Here is an 18,595-nt window from a genome sequence, read left to right on the forward strand (position 1 = left end):
TTGAAGCAGGAGGTACCCCACCTGTAACCCATTGTACACAACTGCACAACCGCCCAAGTTCCACCTGCCTGAGGGCTCTCTCTGACAGCTGGAGCCCACTCAGTCCAAAGGCACAGAAAGCTGGAAGTTCCAGAAAATACCACCCATCCCACCCCCAGCAGCCGTCTACAAATGGCCAAAGGGAGTGGGAAAAATAAATCCCCAACTCCCATCATCCTCAGGTGGCAGATATCCCACATTGTTCTCCCAGAGTTCCCTGGTGGGTTTGAGCTTCCCATCAACCACAGTGATACTGGCTTGAAAACATACGCTTTCCCTCCCTACTCTCTTACCAGTCCTAGAGGATCACCCCAAATCATTGTCTCCAGGTATCCTTCTGGGAGAATCGAAATTAAGGCGGTTATGTACATTAAGACAAGAGGTGGCATGAGATAGGGCACCTCATGAGGATACGTCTGAATTATACTCAAAAAGGAATATGGAGATTGTCCCGAGAAAAACAGGTTCTTGTTTCTGGGTTGAGGAGCAAGATGAACCCCTAAATATGAGAATAAAACTTAAGAGTTTTAGGTCTTAAAAGCATCTAAAGTTCTTAATATGGGTCAGAAAAAACTGGACATCTATTACATTTAAATGCAATTCAGGCAACCCATATAGGACCTAAATTGTATATACCGTGTGAAGAACTTGGGGCTTCAAAGTTGAGCACACAAAGGTTCCTGTCCTCACATGACATGATGACACACGAGGCTTCAGGGTTGTCAAAGTCCTTTTATGGTTACGGCCATGTCTCATCACTGATGCATCCCTGGGGGCAAGCCAGAGTGTATGACTGGCCTCCTGAAAAGACAAAAGCTTAGAGGTCAAGAGTAGTTGATATTCACAAAGATTATAAATGGGAGAGATGGAACAACAATCCAGGACTTGCGAGAACTGATTGAGTTCTTTATTATTTTACTTTAGGTTTTTGTCTTCCTTTAGGTTTTTGTCTGTTCCCTTGCAATGTTAATGTTAACTGAAAGATCAGAATTGTACAGGGCCAAAAGGCAAGAATTTTCTCGGTCTAGTCTAACGTCTGTAGCAATTGAATACCATTCAGTCCGACATGTATTTGCAGTGCATTTAATAGACAAAAGGAATGATTTCAAGTCTGGGCTAGATAAAGGGCACCCATTTGTCAGATTATAAGGAAATAAGGTAGCAGTAGGTGTTGCATTTTACAGAGAGGGCCATGACAAATGTTGATGTGGTAAGTTATGTGATTCAGACCGGGCTGGTATTAATGGAAAGGTGCTGAGTCTATCTGTCAAAAGTGGCGCTAAGTGTGAACTGGTGTCCAGGAAAAGCCCCTAAAAGGTCAGCGTTTGAGCAGACATTGCTGGATGGATGGAACATGGTTGCTGGAGAAGAGGGATGGCTCTCCAGAAGAAGGGCAAGGGGGGAAGGCATCAACAAGGAGATGAACAAGATATGGGTGGAAGACAGTGGGCAGCATAAGAGCATTTTTTACAGCTGTTTGATGGGGTTTCAAGGTTTTTTCTTTAACTGTGACAAAAAATGTGCTGCTGCTGCTGATGTGACACTGTAATCTGTGCAGCTTTCCTTGATCTTTACCCTATATTTGAATCTCAGTCCTCCCTGAATCTCATTTCTTCTCATCCATCACTTAGCCCTGTGCCTTATTTCATCCCTCACCTGTGTCTCATCCTTACCCTTTCTCCATTCTTCCTTCCAGCCTGTACATGAGATGCACCCCCTGGCTCACCCTCCAAGAAATTAGTCGGTAAACTCGTTTCTGATCCATCGGTAATTAGTCGCTTATTGGTTTCATTAATTAATTAATAACAACGAATTAAGTCAATAAACTAATTATTTTAAGTAATAATTAATAAGTTGTTAAGCAGCTAATTGATTAGCCCAACTAATTAGTTAATTGGTTATTAGGCTGATTGGTGATTTTTTAAAAGCTGACATTTTAATTGTTTGGTTTGGGCTCTATTAAAAAGTTCTTATGCCAAATATCTAAGTGAAAATGCTATGTGCTACTTCGTATAATCTTGGTGATATAGTCAGGTCAATGGCAGCCTAGTATTTACAGATCATTGCTGAAATCAAACTCAGGTGGAATAAATTTTTCTGGGATCAGTCATACTGCATTTACACAACCATGGATCCCACACCTCCATCCAGCTACATTCATCCTACTAGACATATAATATTTTGATGTGGCTTTTAATTTTGTGTTTCCCAGAGGCCTTTAGATATCACTAGAAAGTGAACCAACAGTAATCCACACTGGGGGTAGGGAGAGATGGAGGAAAAAGGAGAGCAAGGACTGGACTAAGAGCCCGAGTCAGAGTTAGGAGAGTAATCAATTTTAAGATTGGATCAATAGCGGACTCAGCCTACTAGTGGGGACCTCCATTTATACAGATTCTCATTTTAGGATAAATAGATTACAAATTATTCCTTAAGGCTGATCAAACAGTAGCTATGAATTACAAATGTCCCCAATTCTTTGCCACTCCTCCCACCAAGTGATGACATCCATATCCTTTCCCATGTGGGCTCTGGGCTGGCCCGGTGACTTGCTTTGGCTATTTGAATATCCTAGAAATGACACGGTAACAGTTCCACAGCATTGGTCTTCAGGAGCCTTGCCATCTTGGAAGCCAGTTGCCATGTACAAAAGTACAATTACCCTCCTGGAGAGAAGAGCCAGGTGCAGAACGACTCTGGAGAATGAGAAATTACAAAAGGAGAGAAGCCCTCCCAGGCCCCCAGCTGAGACATCAAACATGAAAGTGAAGCCATCTTGGGTCTTCCACACTAATGAACGACCCTGGTCAGCGCCACAGGGAACAGAGATAATCCAACCCTACCAAACCTTAGCAAATCATGAGCAAATAAATAGTTGTTGTTCTAAGACACTAGGTTTTGGGGTAGTTTCCTACAGGGAAATAGATAACTAAAGCAGTAATTGGTACCTGGAACTAGGGTATAGGTGTTAAGTAATTAGAAAAAATAAATAGATAGATAAATAGATGCCCTAAGACTGTAGTGTCAATGTTGGGAATTAGCTGATGGCAAAGACAGGTGGGGTGACAAAGAAACTGTCGGTGGAGGCTGGAAAAGCAATGAGGAAATTACTAATGGAAGCTGGATACAAGACAATACCTGTTTCGTAGAAGTAAAATTTTGGCCATACCATTGCCTGTGGTAATAAGAAACATAGAAAATGTGCCTAATGAATTTACGGGTTTGCATAGGATTATGAGGCAGGACATTTAAAGTGTTCTTTGACTTCTTTCAGCAGCATGTGGTAAGGCATGGTGACAGAGGTGAGCTAAAGCAAGAAGTATTAATAATGCAAGCAAACTGTGGAGGAAGTATAGAAGGCTCTAGACAGCTTTTCAAAGAGCAAAATGTTTTCAAAATGAGAAAATGCCTCGTGGCAAAGATCAGATGCAGGGTACACTGAATAAAATACAATCTCAAGGTAAAAAGCAAACAAAGGCTGCGCTGTAAGATGCTTGTTAAGATTTCTGAAAGATTTACGACAGTCTCCTATCCCCTCTCAGCCAGACAAAACGACTTCTAAATTCTTAAGGATATTGCCATATATTAGTTTGACACACCCAAAGTAGGCAAAGGTTTGTTTGGCAGGAATTACAAATGAGGCTTTTAGTGCACAGAGTAAAGCTCAGAAATATTCATAGAAAACCCAAAAAGTTTTGAAGAGAATGACTTTTGACAAAGCACCACCAGCTTGGACTAAAATGGACAAGAACAGTTCAAAATAAAAAAAAAAGGTCTATAGGCTCTCAGTTTTCCACCTACCAGAAGCAGCTTGAGAGAGCTATTTTTAGCTGCAAGTATAACCATTTGTTACAGGAAGTGAAAAGACTTCTCAGAGGATAGAACCAAAAAAGTAGAAGGCAAAATCAAGATCTGCAGAAAGCAGTGGATGAAAGAGTGAAACAAGGCCTCCTCAGGGAACATTCTCTGTCTGGTGGACCTGGCTGGATCATGAGCAAACAAATACCTTGTTGTTCTTTTAAGCCACTAAGTTTTAAGATGGCTTGTTACAACCATGTATCAGATAACTGAAACAGTCTTAGCTTGTGCATGTCAACAAACTTGGAAAGGATTAATTTGGTCCCTCATCCTCATTAAAAATCTATATTGTTATAAAATATAAAATGTATAAAATTAGAAACAATCTATCATAAAAAGCTATTATAAAAATCTATATTTTTATAAAATATAAAATTATAAAGGTATTTTCTGAAGAGAGATCACAACAGATTACAATCAGTTAAAAAACTCTCCATCCAAGTGACCTATGGTCTTCGAAGGAGGAAACTCACCCCGGAGAGGGCTGACCAAGTGCTCAAAATGGTACAATGTCATTATAGTATTTTAAACACATCTTCCTTCTCAGCTTTTGAAAGTTCAAGTCATACTAAATTCAAGTATACATTTAAAAGAGGTTACAAAATATTTGTGTTTCCTAAACATTCACAAATGAACATTTTCTCCCAACGTTTTCACTGAAAGGCAATAAAACCTAGCAATCATTTAAACAAATCATGGTATTCATCCCACATAGCTTAACTATAATAATATCGGTACGATTTTTGGAAGAGAAAAGGGAAATACCGGCTTCCGGTTATGGAATGAGTAAGTCACGGGAACAAAAGGCACAGCATAAGGAATACAGTCGATGATATTATAAAGCATCGTATGGTGCCAGATGGAGAGCAACATAATGTATAAATTTGCCAAATCACTATGTTGTATCCCTGAAACTAATGTGATATTGTATGCCAACTATACTGAAATAATAAATTAAAATAAGTCAATAAATAAATAATATATTTTAAACTTAGGATCATGTTTGTGGAGGTGAAATTTCAGGATACATTCTCTGATGTGGCATTGTTAGGCCAAGGGGGAAATGCATATAAAATATTGTTAATTGTTGCTATATTAATCAATAAAGTGTATGCCATTCTGCTCTCCCATAAATGATGTATGAAAATACCAGTCTCCCCAGCACCCTCACATCAGAGTGTGTTGTAAAGCTAATGAAGTTTTGCCTGGCTGATGTGTGAAAAATGGTTTCTCAGTATAGTTTAAATTTATATTGCTCTTGGTATACAGTAGGCTGAAAACAGCTCTTTGTACATTTGATGGCCATTTGCACATAATTTTCTATAAACTGTCTTTATGTCTTTTGGCTGTTTTTCTATTTGATGTTAGTCCTTTTCCCCCAAATGATAAGAACTAGTTATATATCAGAGAAATTAGCTTTCTCCCAATTTATCTTCTCTCATTGGTCCTTGTTCATTTATTTTGGCATGCTAAAGTTTTTTATTTTATTTCTACATAGGTGAATGGATCTTTCATTTATCATTAATGAATTTTCAATCATTATTAGAAGACTGTCCATACATCTTACAATATTATTTATTGTGCTGTTATTTGTAATTATAAAAATTGGAAGCACCCTAAATGTCTATCCTTATGAGATTAGTTGAGTATGTAACATTTTATCTAAACGATGAATTCTATATATTCATAAGAAAAAGTGAAGAAGATCTCAATGCACTGTTATGGAATAGTAAGAAAAAATATATTGTTGAAGGAAAACAACTCAATATGTAAAAGAATATATACAGTATCTTATCTTTAATGAAAGAAAGAAGAGTAAAGGTATATTCACTATATAATTTCTAAAGGTTTTTAACAAACTATGAAACCATAGAAAGCTAACTAATACTTAAATGTTTAGAAGCAGTTTTTAAAAATGTAGTCTATATTTCTTAAGTTGAAACAATTAAACCATTGCATATATGTCGTAGTATTTCAACAAGGTTTGTGGACTCCTGGGAGTCCAGGGATATATTCTCGTAGGACTGCAAGTTTTCTATAAACAACAAAAAATGTATTTTGTGTTATTCCATTTTAATGATGATCTATATGACCAATGCAGTCTAATTCTGGATCGACTGGATAAAATACTCTGGAACTTACCCTGTCATGCAATTTTATTAAGTGTATGATTTTTTTTAAATTTTATTAAGAAATCACTGACATACACAACTGTATAAGTTAAGGGATACAGCATGATGGCTTGATTCACGTATACTGTGAAATGTTTACCAGAATAGATTCAGCTAACATCCATATTCTCCTGTAGATAAAAATTTAAAAAAAAAAAAAAAAGAAAAAGGAAAGAATAAAGAAAGAAAACTCAACATATAAAACAATATATGCAGTATCATATCTTTTATGAAAGAAAGAAGAGTAAAGGTGTATACATTATGTATTTTTATCACATTTTACAAAATATAAATATGCACATATGTATTTCAGACCTACAAAGGTACATTTTTGCCAAAGAAGCATACAAAGGGTGAAGAAGAAATTAATGCAAATGTTTACCAATAGGAGGTGGGTAGAAATCAGGTGAAGGAAATAGGAAGGAGTATGAGATTTTCTAGTGTACTTTTCACATAATTTTTAATTTGAACCATTTAAAATTTTACATACTCGAAAATATAATTAAATTATTAAAAGAGTAAATTATACAGAATAAAATCAACTCAACTCAGTACCAAATGGACAACTAAGCCCCACAGAACAAAGAATCAATTCATATAATTTCTACATATATGGTGGTCTCGTTCTACACCTTATGTTGGATATATTTTAGGGACAAAAAGGAAATCTGGAAGTTTTCTTAGTAGGTTTGTTGTTGGTAGAGGTAATGCTGAGAGCATTTTGTATAAATTGTAGTGTAGGGCAGATAAGTAAATATATTGGTATTTAGTTAATTGGGCTCTTACTGACCAGAGGAAATCAAACATACACAACATTTCCCTTACAGTATTCATGTGAAAATTATTTAACCAGAATCTTACTATAAGACAAAACTTAGTAAAATCCAAATTACAGCACATTCTATGAGACAGCATATCTGGACTCTTCAAAAGTACTAATTCCATGAAAAAGAAACAAAAGTAAGAACTATTTCTAAAGAAAATTAAAAGAACATGACAATATAAAGTATGGACAATCCCTGGTTGGACTAAGGATTTAAAAGAGACAGCAGATACACAACCTAACCCTATACCTTAAAGAGCTGGAGAAAGAAAGGCAAATAAAACCCCAAAACAGCAGAAAACAGGAAATAATAAGGATTAGAGCAGAAATCAATGCTATCAAAACCAAAAAACAAAAACAGAAACAAAAAAACAAAAAACAAGAGAACAGATAAATGAAACCAGGAGCTGTTTCTTTGAAAGAATTAACAAAATTGATAAACCACTAGCCAGTTTTATCAAAAAGAAAAAGGAAAGGACCCAAATAAATAAAATCAGGAATGAAAGAGTAGAGATCGCAACCAACACAGCAGAAATAAAACAATAATAAGAGAATATTATGAACAATTATATGCCAATATAATGGGCAATCTGGAAGAAATGGGTAAATTCCTAGAAACATATACACTACCAAAACTGAAACAGGAAGAAATAGAAAATCTGAACAGACCCATAGCCAGTATTAAGGAAATCAAATTAGTAATCAAAAATCTCCCAAAATGCATGAATCCAGAGCCAGATGGCTTTCCAGGGGAATTCTACCAAACATATAAGGAAGAGTTAACACCTGTTCTCTTCAAGCTGTTCCAAAAAATAGAAGTGGAAGAAAAACTTTCAAACTCTTTCTATGAAGCCCACACTACCTTGATTCCAAAACCAGACAAAGACGCCACTAAAAAGGAGAACCATAGACCAATTTCCCTGATGAACATGGACACAAAAATCCTCAACAAGATATTAGCCAACCGGATGCAACAATACATTTAAAAAACTATTCACCACGACCAAGTGGGAATTTTACCTGGAATGCAGGGCTGCTTTAATATCCACAAAACAATGTGATGAATCAGTGTGATTCATCACATCAATAAAAGAAAGGACAAGAACCACATGATCCTCTCAATTGATGCAAAGAAAGCATTTGACAAAATACAGCATCAAGAAAGTAAAACGCTCAAGAAAGTAGGGATAGAAAGTTCATACCTCGAGATCGTAAAAACCATACATGAAAGACCCAATGCTAATATCATCCTCAATGGGGAAAAACTGAGAGCTTTCTGCCTAAGGTCAGGAACACGACAGGGATGTCCACTCTCACCACTGTTATTCAACATAGTATTGGAAGTCTTAGCCTCAGCAATCAGACAACACAAAGAAATAAAAGGCATCAGCAAGGAGGAGATCAAACTTTCACTCTTCATAGATGACATGATACTCTATGTGGAAAACCAAAAGATTCCACCAAAAAAACTGCTAGAACTCATCCATGAATTCAGCAAAGTTGCAGTATGTGAAATCAATGCACAGAAACTGGTTGCATTCCTATACACAAGCAATGAAGCAACAGAAAGAGAAATCAAGGAATTGATCCTGTTTACAATTGCACCAAAGACCATAAAATACGTAGGAGTAAATCTAACCAAAGAGGTGAAAAAATCTATACACCGAAAACCATAGAAAGCTTATGAAAGAAATTGAATAAGACACACAAAAAAATTGAAAAATAGTTCATGCTCCTGCATAGGAAGAACAAATATTGTTAAAATGTCAATACTACCCAAAGCAATCTATATATTCAATGCAATACCCATCAAAATTACATGAGCATTTTTCACAGAGCTACAACTAACAATCCTAAAATTTGTATGGAACCAGAAAAGACCATGAATAGCCAAAGCAATCATGAAAAAGAAAACCAAAGCAGGAGGCATCACAATCCTGGACTTGAAGCTGTATTACAAAGCTGTAATCATCAAGACAGTATGGTACTGGCACAAGAACAGACACTCAGATCAATTGAACAGAAGAGAGAACCCAGAAATAAACCCACAAACATATGGCCAGCTAATCTTTGACAAAGCAGGAAAGAATATCCAATGGAATAGAGACAGTCTCTTCAGCAAGTGGTGCTGGGAAAACTGGACAGCAACATGCAGAAGAATGAACCCACACCACTTTCTTACACCACACACAAAAATAAACTCAAAGTGGATGAAAGACCTCAATGTAAGACAGGAAGCCATCAAAATCCTCCAGGAGAATGCAGGCAAAAACCTCTTTGACCTTGGCTGCAGCAGCTTCTTACTCAACGTGTCTCTGGAAGCAAGAGAAACAAAAGCAAAAATGAACTATTGGGACCACATCAAAATAAAAAGCTTCTGCACAGCAAAGGAAACAGTCAGCAAAACTAAAAGGCAACCAATGGATTGGGAGAAGATATTTGCAAATGGCATATCAGATAAAGGCTTAGTATCCAAAATCTATAAAGAACTTAACCAAACTCAACACCCAAAAAACAAAGAACCCAGTGAAGAAATGGGCAAAAAACATGAATAGACGCTTCTCCAAAGAAGACATCCAAATGACCAACCAACACATGAAAAAAGACTCAACATCACTCATCATCATGGAAATGCAAATCAAAAACACAATAAGATACCACCTCACACTTGTCAGAATGGCTAACATTAACAACTCAGGCAACAACAGATGTTGGCAAGGATGCAAGGAAAGAGGATCTCTTTTGCACTGCTGGTGGGAATGCAAACTGGTGCAACCACTCTGGAAAACAGTATGGAGATTCCTCAAAAAATTAAAAATCGAACTACCTTACGACCCAGCAATTGGACTAAGTATTTATTCAAGGGTATAGGTATGCTGTTTTGAAGGGGCACATGCACCCCAATGTGTATAACAGAACTATCAATCATAACCAAAGTATGGAAAGAGCCCAAATGTCCATCGATGGATGAATGGATAAAGAAGATGAGGCATACCCCCCCCCACACACACACACACGCACGCACAATGGAGTATTACTTGGGAATCAAAAAGAATGAAATCTTGCCATTTGCAACTATATGGATGGAACTGGAGGATATTATGCTAAATGAAATTAGTCAGTCAGAGAAAGACAAATATCATATGACTTCATTCATATGAAAACCTTAGGATACAAAGCAGATGAACATAAAGGAAGGGAAGAAAAAGTGATATAAAAACAGGGAGAGGGACAAAACATAAGACTCTTAAATATGGAGAACAGAGGGTTACTGGAGGTGTTGTTGGAGGGGGGATGGGCTAAATGAGTAAGGGGCATTAAGGAATCTCTCCTGAAATCATTGTTGCACTCTATGGTAACTAACTTGGATGCAAATTAAAAAAAAATAAGTAAAATAAATATAAAAGAAAGAAAGAAAGAAAGAAAGAAAGAAAGAAAGAAAGGCACAAAATAAAGATATATTTTGTAGACATTAGGGAATTTGAATATGGACTCTTAAAAAATATTATGTTAAAGTTAAACTGAATGACTGCAAACTTTTAGCTAGACTAAGAAAAAAGGAAAGAAGACTCAAATAAATAAAATAAAAAATGAAAGAGGAGACATTGCAACTGATACTACAGGAATACATAGGATCATAAGAAGCTACACACAAACAAAATGGACAACTTGGAATAAATGGATAAATTTCTGGAAACCTACAACCTACAAAGAATGAATCATGAAGAAATAGAAAAATGAACAGACCATAGGAGCTAAGATGGTGGAATAGTAGGAGGACCCAGGGCTTGCCTCATCCCTCAAACACAGCTAGATAAATATCAAATCATTCTGAGTGCCCAAGAAATTGATCTGAGGACTAACAGAACAAACTGCACAACTAGAGGGAAAGAAGAGGTCACATTGTGGAAGATAGGAGGTGTGGCGACATGGTTTGGGAGAAATGGATCATGGGTGCTGCAGAGGGGAGGGAGCCCTGGTCACAGAGAGAAGCGAGAGAAAGAGAGAGAGAGAACAGCACACAGGGGAACACACAAAGGAAACGCTTCCCCAAAGCAAGTGACTGGGAAAATGAAAAGGGCTGATTTTCATGAGGTTTACAATGAGTGGAACTCAAAGACTGCAGTTTTAGAAGTCTGAAGCATGGATGGTGTGGAGCCCAGTGGAGGCTGCAGTGCTCCTGTGGAGAAGGAGGGCAGATAGCCCAGGGGGGCAGATGGCACGATCTTAACATCCCCTGGCATACACCGGAAAAGATGGTTCCCCTTCTTGGAGCACATCTGGGGAAGGTGGCATTGCCTCTCCAGGAACGAAAGAGCCAGTGGGCACCTTTAGCTTATCCCACTCCTCAGCATAGGTGCAGAGACACCTGCTGAGGTGGCTAATCTGGACACTGGATCTCTGCTGCACTTGACTCCAAACTCCTTGCCTGTGCATTTATGGTGCATCTGCCCTTCTCAGAAAAACCTGCATCAGTCCCAGTGGGGCAAGACCCTCCTCCAGAGAACCAGCGCAGGTATCCACCACATCAGGTCCCTAAAGTTTGGAGATTGACTGATTGATTGATTGATAGCATGAGTGGGGGAAAGGGGAAGAAGCACAGAGAGAATCTCAAGCAGATTTCACATCCAGCATAGAGTCCTACTTGGGGTTTTATCTCACAACCATGAGATCATGATCTGAGCCAAAATCAATAGTCAGACACTTAATGACTGAGTCACCCAGGCACCCCAAGGTTGGAGTTTTAAAACCCAGCCAGCCTGCCTTGGATAGAACACTGATGCACTGTCTTCCTGGGCAGGTAGACAGCCCAGACACAGACAGGGTGAAGGCAAGAATCTGAAGGATGTTTGGGACATATGAGGGGAGATTGTTTGCTCTTCTGGGAGGGCTTCCTGGACAGCAGTGGGCACAAACTCCCCTCTTGGAGGGTGAGGGAGGGGGTTAATACCGTTTTTTCCCCCTGCTTCTCAGCTTGAACTAACTTCAGTAAGTAGCACAGTGCCAGCAGTGGAGGCTTAAACCACTTATAATCAAGCCCTGTCCCACTGTGCTTTGCAGGTGCTGCTTTTTGCGGGGGGAAATGTGCCTGAGAACCAGAGCAGCAAGCTCCTCAGCTAGAAGACTAGCACAAACTCCCTGCATGCACCAGGTCTACTGACCATAGAGTTCTGCAAAACTCCAGCTCTAGTGGAAATAGCATCAGGTATCTTTTAACAAGCAGATAAGAGCACACCTAGTTAAAACACCACACTCTGGCCAAGGTCGAAACACTACTCACTGCAGGCAAGGCAAAACTCTGCAGAGGACTGACCTGAAGGAAAGAGCAGCCAAAACACAGTAGCAAAGTGCACACAGGAAATACCAGAGACACTTCCTGAAGTGCTAGGCCCTGGATGGTATATGACTTCTTCTTTATAAAGCCATTATCTCATAGGAAACATAACAGACTTTCCTAACACAAAGAAGTCAGACCTAGACACATGCCAAGACAGAGGAATTTACCCTAAAAGAAAGAATAAGAAAAGGCCACAGCCAGGAATCTAATTGAAACAGATGTGAATAATATACCTGATCCAGAATTTAAAGCAACAATTATAAGGATACTAACTTGGCTTGAAAAAACCATAGATGACAACATAGAGTTCCTTACCACAGAGATAAAAGACCTAAAAGCTAGTAAGGCTGAAATGAAAAATGCAATTGCCATTTAAAATGACTGTATGTAATGGCCATAAGGATGGGATAAGTAGAGGAATGAATAAGTGATATAGAAGATTAAGTGTGGAAAATAGTGAAGCTGAAAAGAAGAGGAAAAGAAAAATATTAGATCACAAATGGAGACTTAGGGAACTCAGTGACTTCATAAAGTGTAATAACATTCTTATCATAGGAGTCCCAGAAGAAGAAGAGAGGGAAAAGGGAGCAGAAAGTTTCTTTGAAGAAATTATAACTGAAAACTTCCCTAATCTGGGGAAGGAAAGAGACATCTAAATCCAGGAGGTACAGAGAACTCCCCTGAAAGTCAACAAAAGCAGACCAACACCAAGACATATCATGGTTACATTTGCAAAATATAGAGATAAAAAATTCCTAAAAGCAGCAAGAAATCCCTAACTTACAAGAGAAGGCAAGTAAGGTTAGCCTTGAAACTAGCCAAGAAACTTGGCAAGTCAGAAAGGAGTGGCATGATATATTCAATGTGCTAAATGGGAAAAATATGCAGGAAACAATACTCTATCCAGCAAAACTATCATTCAGAATGGACAGACACATAAACAGTTTCCCAGACAAACAAAAATTAAAGGAGTTTGTGATCACTGAACCAGCCCTGCAAGAAATATTAAATGAGACTCTTTGAGTGGGAAAGAAAGACCAAAAGCAACAAAGACTAAAAAGGAAGAGAAAATCTGCAGAGACAACAACAATACAAGTAATAAAATGACACTAAAGCCATATCTATCAATAATTACTCCAAATGTAAATGGACTAAATGCTCCAATCAAAAGACATAGGGTGTCAGAATGCATTAAAAAACAAAAAACAAAAAAACAAAAAAAAACAAGACCCATCTGTATGCTTCCTATAAGAGACACATTTTAAAACTAAAGACACCTGCAGATCAAAAGTGAGGGGATGGACAACCATTTATTATGCTAATGGATGTCAAAAGAAAGCCAGAGTAGCAAAACTTACACCAGACAAACTATATTTTATTTTTATTTGTTAAAGTTTATTTAGTTATTTTGAGAGAGAGAGCAAGTGGTGGAGGACAGAGGAGAGGGAGAAAGAATCATAAGCAAGATCTACACTGTCAGCACAGAGTCCAACATGGGGCTCAATCTCACAAACCATGAGACCATTACTTGAATCAATATCAAGAATCAGATGCTTAACCAACTGAGCCACCCAGGCACTCCGAGAAAAACTGGATTTTAAACTAAAGACTGTAACAAGTGATGAAGAAGGGTACTATATCATAATAAAGGGGTCTATCCATCAAGAAGATCTAACAATTGTAAATATTTGTGGCTCCAAGTTGGAAATACTCAAATATATAAAACAATAACAAACTTAAAGGAACTCATTGATAATAATATAATAATAGTAGGGGACTTTAACACCCTTGGACAGATAGATCTTACACCAATGTACAGATCATCTAAGCAGAAAATCAACAAAGAAACAATGGCTTTGAATGGCATACTGGACCAGATGGACTTAACAGATATATTCAGAACATTCTATTCTAAAGCAACAGAATATACATTCTTTTCAAGTGCATATGGGGCATTCTCCATAATAGATCATATACTAGGTCATAAATCAGGCCTCAATAAGTACAAAAAGATTGAGATTGTAGCATGTGTATTTTCTAACCATGACAATGTGAAACTCGAAGTCAACCACAAGAAAAAATTTGGAAATAGCACAAATATGTGGTAGTTAAACAACATCCTGCTAAAGAAAGAATGGGTCAACCAGAAATTAAAGAAGAAATTTAAAAACCACATGGAAACAAATGATAATGAAAACACAAGTGTCCAAAATCTCTGGGATGCAGTCAAAGTGGTCATAAGAGGGGATGTATATAGTGATACAGGCCTACTTTAAGAAGTAGCAACCTAACCTTGCACCTAAAGGAGATAGAAAAGGAATAGCAAATGCAGCCTAAATCCAGCAGAAAGGAATTCATAAAGATTAGTCAAAAATAAACTAACAAACAACAACAACAAAACAAGAATTGTAGAAGAGATCAATGAAACAAGATCGATGAATTCTTTCTTTGAAAGAATTAATAATATTGATAAAACCCTAACCAGCTTTACCAGAAAGAGAAGAGAAAGACCCAAATAAATAAAATCACAAACAAGACAGGAGAAATCACAACCAATACCATACAAATACAATTATAAGAGAATATTATGAAAAATTATATGCCAATAAATTGGGCAATCTGGAAGAAATGGGTAAATTCTTAGAAACATAAAAGCTACCAAAACGGAAACAGGAAGAAACAGAAAACTTGAAACAGATAGATAGTAAAGAAATTGAATCAGTATTCAAAAATCTCCAAACAAACAAAAGTCCAGGTTCAGACTTCGCAGGGGAATTCTACCAGATATTTAAAGAAGAGTTAAAACCTTTCTTCTCAAACCGTTTCAAAAAATAGAAATGGAAGGAAAACTTCCAAAGTCATTCTACAAGGTCAGCATTACTTTGATTCCAAAACTAGAAAAAAGCCCCCACTAAAGATGAGAGTTACTGGCTAATATATCTGATGAACACAGATGCAAAAATTCTCAACAAAATACTAGCAAATTGAATCCAACAACACATTAAAAGAATTATTCATCACGATCAAGTGGGATTCATTCCCCAGCTGCAAGTGTGGTTCAATACTTGCAAATCAATCCATGTTATATACCACATTAATAAAAGAAAGGATAAGGGGGCGCCAGTTGGTAGAACATGTGACTCTGATCTCAGGATTTTGAGTTCAAGCCTCATGTTGGGCATGGAGACTACCTAAAATAAAGACTACAGATTAAAAATAAAAGAAAAAAAAAAAAGAAAGGATATGAACCATATGAACCTCTCAATAGATGCAGAAAAAGCATTTAACAAAGTGTAGCATCTGTTCTTGATCAAAACCCTTAACAAAGTAGGGATAGAGGGAACATAACATCATAAACACCATATACAAAAGACCCACATATCATCCTCAATGGGGAATAACTGAGAGCTCTACAGTCAGGAACAAGACAAAGATGTCTACTGTCACCATTTTTATTTAACATAGTACTGGAAGTCTCAGCTTCAGCAATCAGACAACAAAGAGAAATAAGAGGCATCCAAACTGGCAAGGAAGAAGTCAAACTTTTACTATTTGAAGACAATATGACACTATGTAGAAAACCTGAAAGACTCCACCAAAAAATTGCTAGAACTGATACACAAATTTGGTAAAGTTGCAGGATAAAAAACCAATATACAGGAATCTTTTTCGTTTCTATAGACCAATAATGAAACAGCAGAAAGAGAAATCAAGAAATATCTCTTATTTACAATTTCACCAAATCCCATAAGATACCTAGGGGTAAACCTCTTTTTAACAAAAGAGGTAAATGATTTGCACGCTAAAAACTTTAAAATGTTTATGAAATAAATTGAAGTTGACACAAAGAAATGGAAAAACATTCCATACTTATGGACTGGAAAAACAAACATTGCTAAAATGTCTATACTACCCAAATTAATCTGCACATTTAATACAATCTCTATCAAAATATGACTGCATTTTTTCTCAGAGCTAGAACAAACAATCCTAAAATTTGTATGGAACCAATAACCAAAAAAGATAGCGAAAGCAATCATTAAAAAAAAAAAAAAAAAAGAGCTAGAGCCATCACAGCTCCAGACTTCAAGTATATTATAAAACTGTAGTGATCAAGACAGTACGGTACTGACAGCATGGTACTGGTACAAAAATAGACACAGAGATCAATGGAACAGAATAGAAACCCAGAAATGGACCCACAATCATATGGCCAACTAATTTTCAATAAACTAGGAAAGAACATCCAATGGAAAAAAAGTCTCTTCAACATATGGTGTTGGAAAAACTGGACAGCAACATGCAAAAGAATGAAATTTGACCACTTTCTTATACCATACATAAAAATAAATTCAAACTGGATGAAAGACCCAAATGTGAGGTGGGAAACCATCAAAACCCTAGAGGAGAACAAAGGCTGCAACCTCTTTCACTTTGGCTGTAGCAGCTTCTTACTAGATATGTCTCTGGAGGCAAGGGAAACAAAAACTACAATGAACTTTTGGGATTTCATCAAGATAAAAATCTGCGCAGTGAAGGAAACAATCAACAAAACTAAAAGGCAACCTATGAATGGAAGAAGATATTTGCAAATGACATACCAGATAAAGGACTAGTATCTAAAATCTATAACGAACTTATCAAACTCAACACCCGAAAAAACAAGTACTCTAGTAAAGAAATAGGCAGAAGACATGAATAGACATTTTCCAAAGAAGACATATAGATGGCTAACAGACAACAGAAAAGATGTTCAATATCATTCATCATCAGGGAAAGACAAAAAAATTAAAGTCAAATATCACCTCACACCTGTCAGAATGGCTAAAATTAACAACACAGGAAACAACAGATGTTAGTGAGGATGTGGAGAAAGGGGAAACCTGTTACACCATTGGTAGGAATGCAAACTGGTGCAACCACTCTGGAAAACAGTATGGAACTTCCACAGAAATTTAAAAATAGAACTACCCTACAATCCAGCAATTGCACTACAACCAAAGAATACAAAATACTGATTTGAAAGGACACATGCACCACAATGTTTATAGCAGCATTATCAAAAATAGTCAAATTATGGAAAGAGCCCAAATGTCCATCAACTGATGAATGGATAAAAAAGTTGTGCTAAAAATATATACAATGGAATATCACTGAGCCATCAGAAAGAATGAAATCTTACCATTTGCAATGATGTGAATGGAACTAGAGTATTTTAGGTTCGGCTAAGTAAGTCAGTCAGAAAAATACAAATACCATATGATTTCATTAATATGTGGAATTTAAGAAATGAAACAGATGAACATAGGGGGGTAAAAGAGAGGCAAACCATAAAACAGACTCTTAACTATAGAGAACAAACTGAGGTTGCTGGAAGGGCAGTGTGTGAGGGCATGGGTTAAATGGATGATGGCCATTAAGATGGGCACTTGTGATGAGCACTGGGTGTTATATGTAAGTGATGAATCACTAAATTCTACTCTTGAAACTGGAATTTAAATAAAAACTTGAAATAAAGCATATATTAATGAACTGGAATTTAAATAAAAACTTGAAATAAAGCAATAAAAAAAGAAAATATGAGTAGACCAATATGAGTAATGAGATTAAATCAATAATAAAAAAAAAATCCCAACACAGAAAAGCCTAGGAGCGGACAGCTTAACTGGTGAATTATATCAAATATTTAAAGAAGAATAAATGCCAATCCTTCTCATACACTTCCAAAAAAATGAAGAAGGGGGAATACTTCCAATCTCATTTTATGAGGCCAAAGTCTCATACCAAAGTCCTGATACCAAAGCCATATGAGGACACTATGAGAAAAGAAAACTATAGACCAATATCTCCAGTGAACACAGATGTAAAACTTTTCAACAAAATATTAAAAAACTGAATTCAAAAAATATTGAAAGGATCCTCACCATGACAAATTAGATTTACCCCTGGGATATAGGGGTGGTTCACTGTACACTTAATCAGTCAATGTGACCACCACAGTAATAGAATAAAATAAAAATTATATGGTCATTTCAATGGATGTAGAAAAACTCTTGATAAAATACAACATTAATTCATGACAAGAACTCTCAGTAAATTGGGCTTAGAAGGAACATATCTAAAGATAATAAAGGCCACACACAACAAACCCAAAGCTAACATCATATTCAATGGTGAAAGATTGAAATCTTATAGAAAGGGAAATGTAAAATTGCTATTATTTGCCAATGATATGATTGTGTATATTAAAAAATTCCAAAAACTCAACCCAAAACTATTAGAGCTAATTAGCAAATTTACTAAAGCCGCAAGATATAAAATCAACATAGAGAAATCGGTTGCATCTCTATACACCAATAATGAAAT

Source organism: Panthera leo, chromosome A2 (genome assembly GCF_018350215.1).
Source record: "Panthera leo isolate Ple1 chromosome A2, P.leo_Ple1_pat1.1, whole genome shotgun sequence".
NCBI classification, from domain to species: Eukaryota; Metazoa; Chordata; class Mammalia; order Carnivora; family Felidae; genus Panthera; species Panthera leo.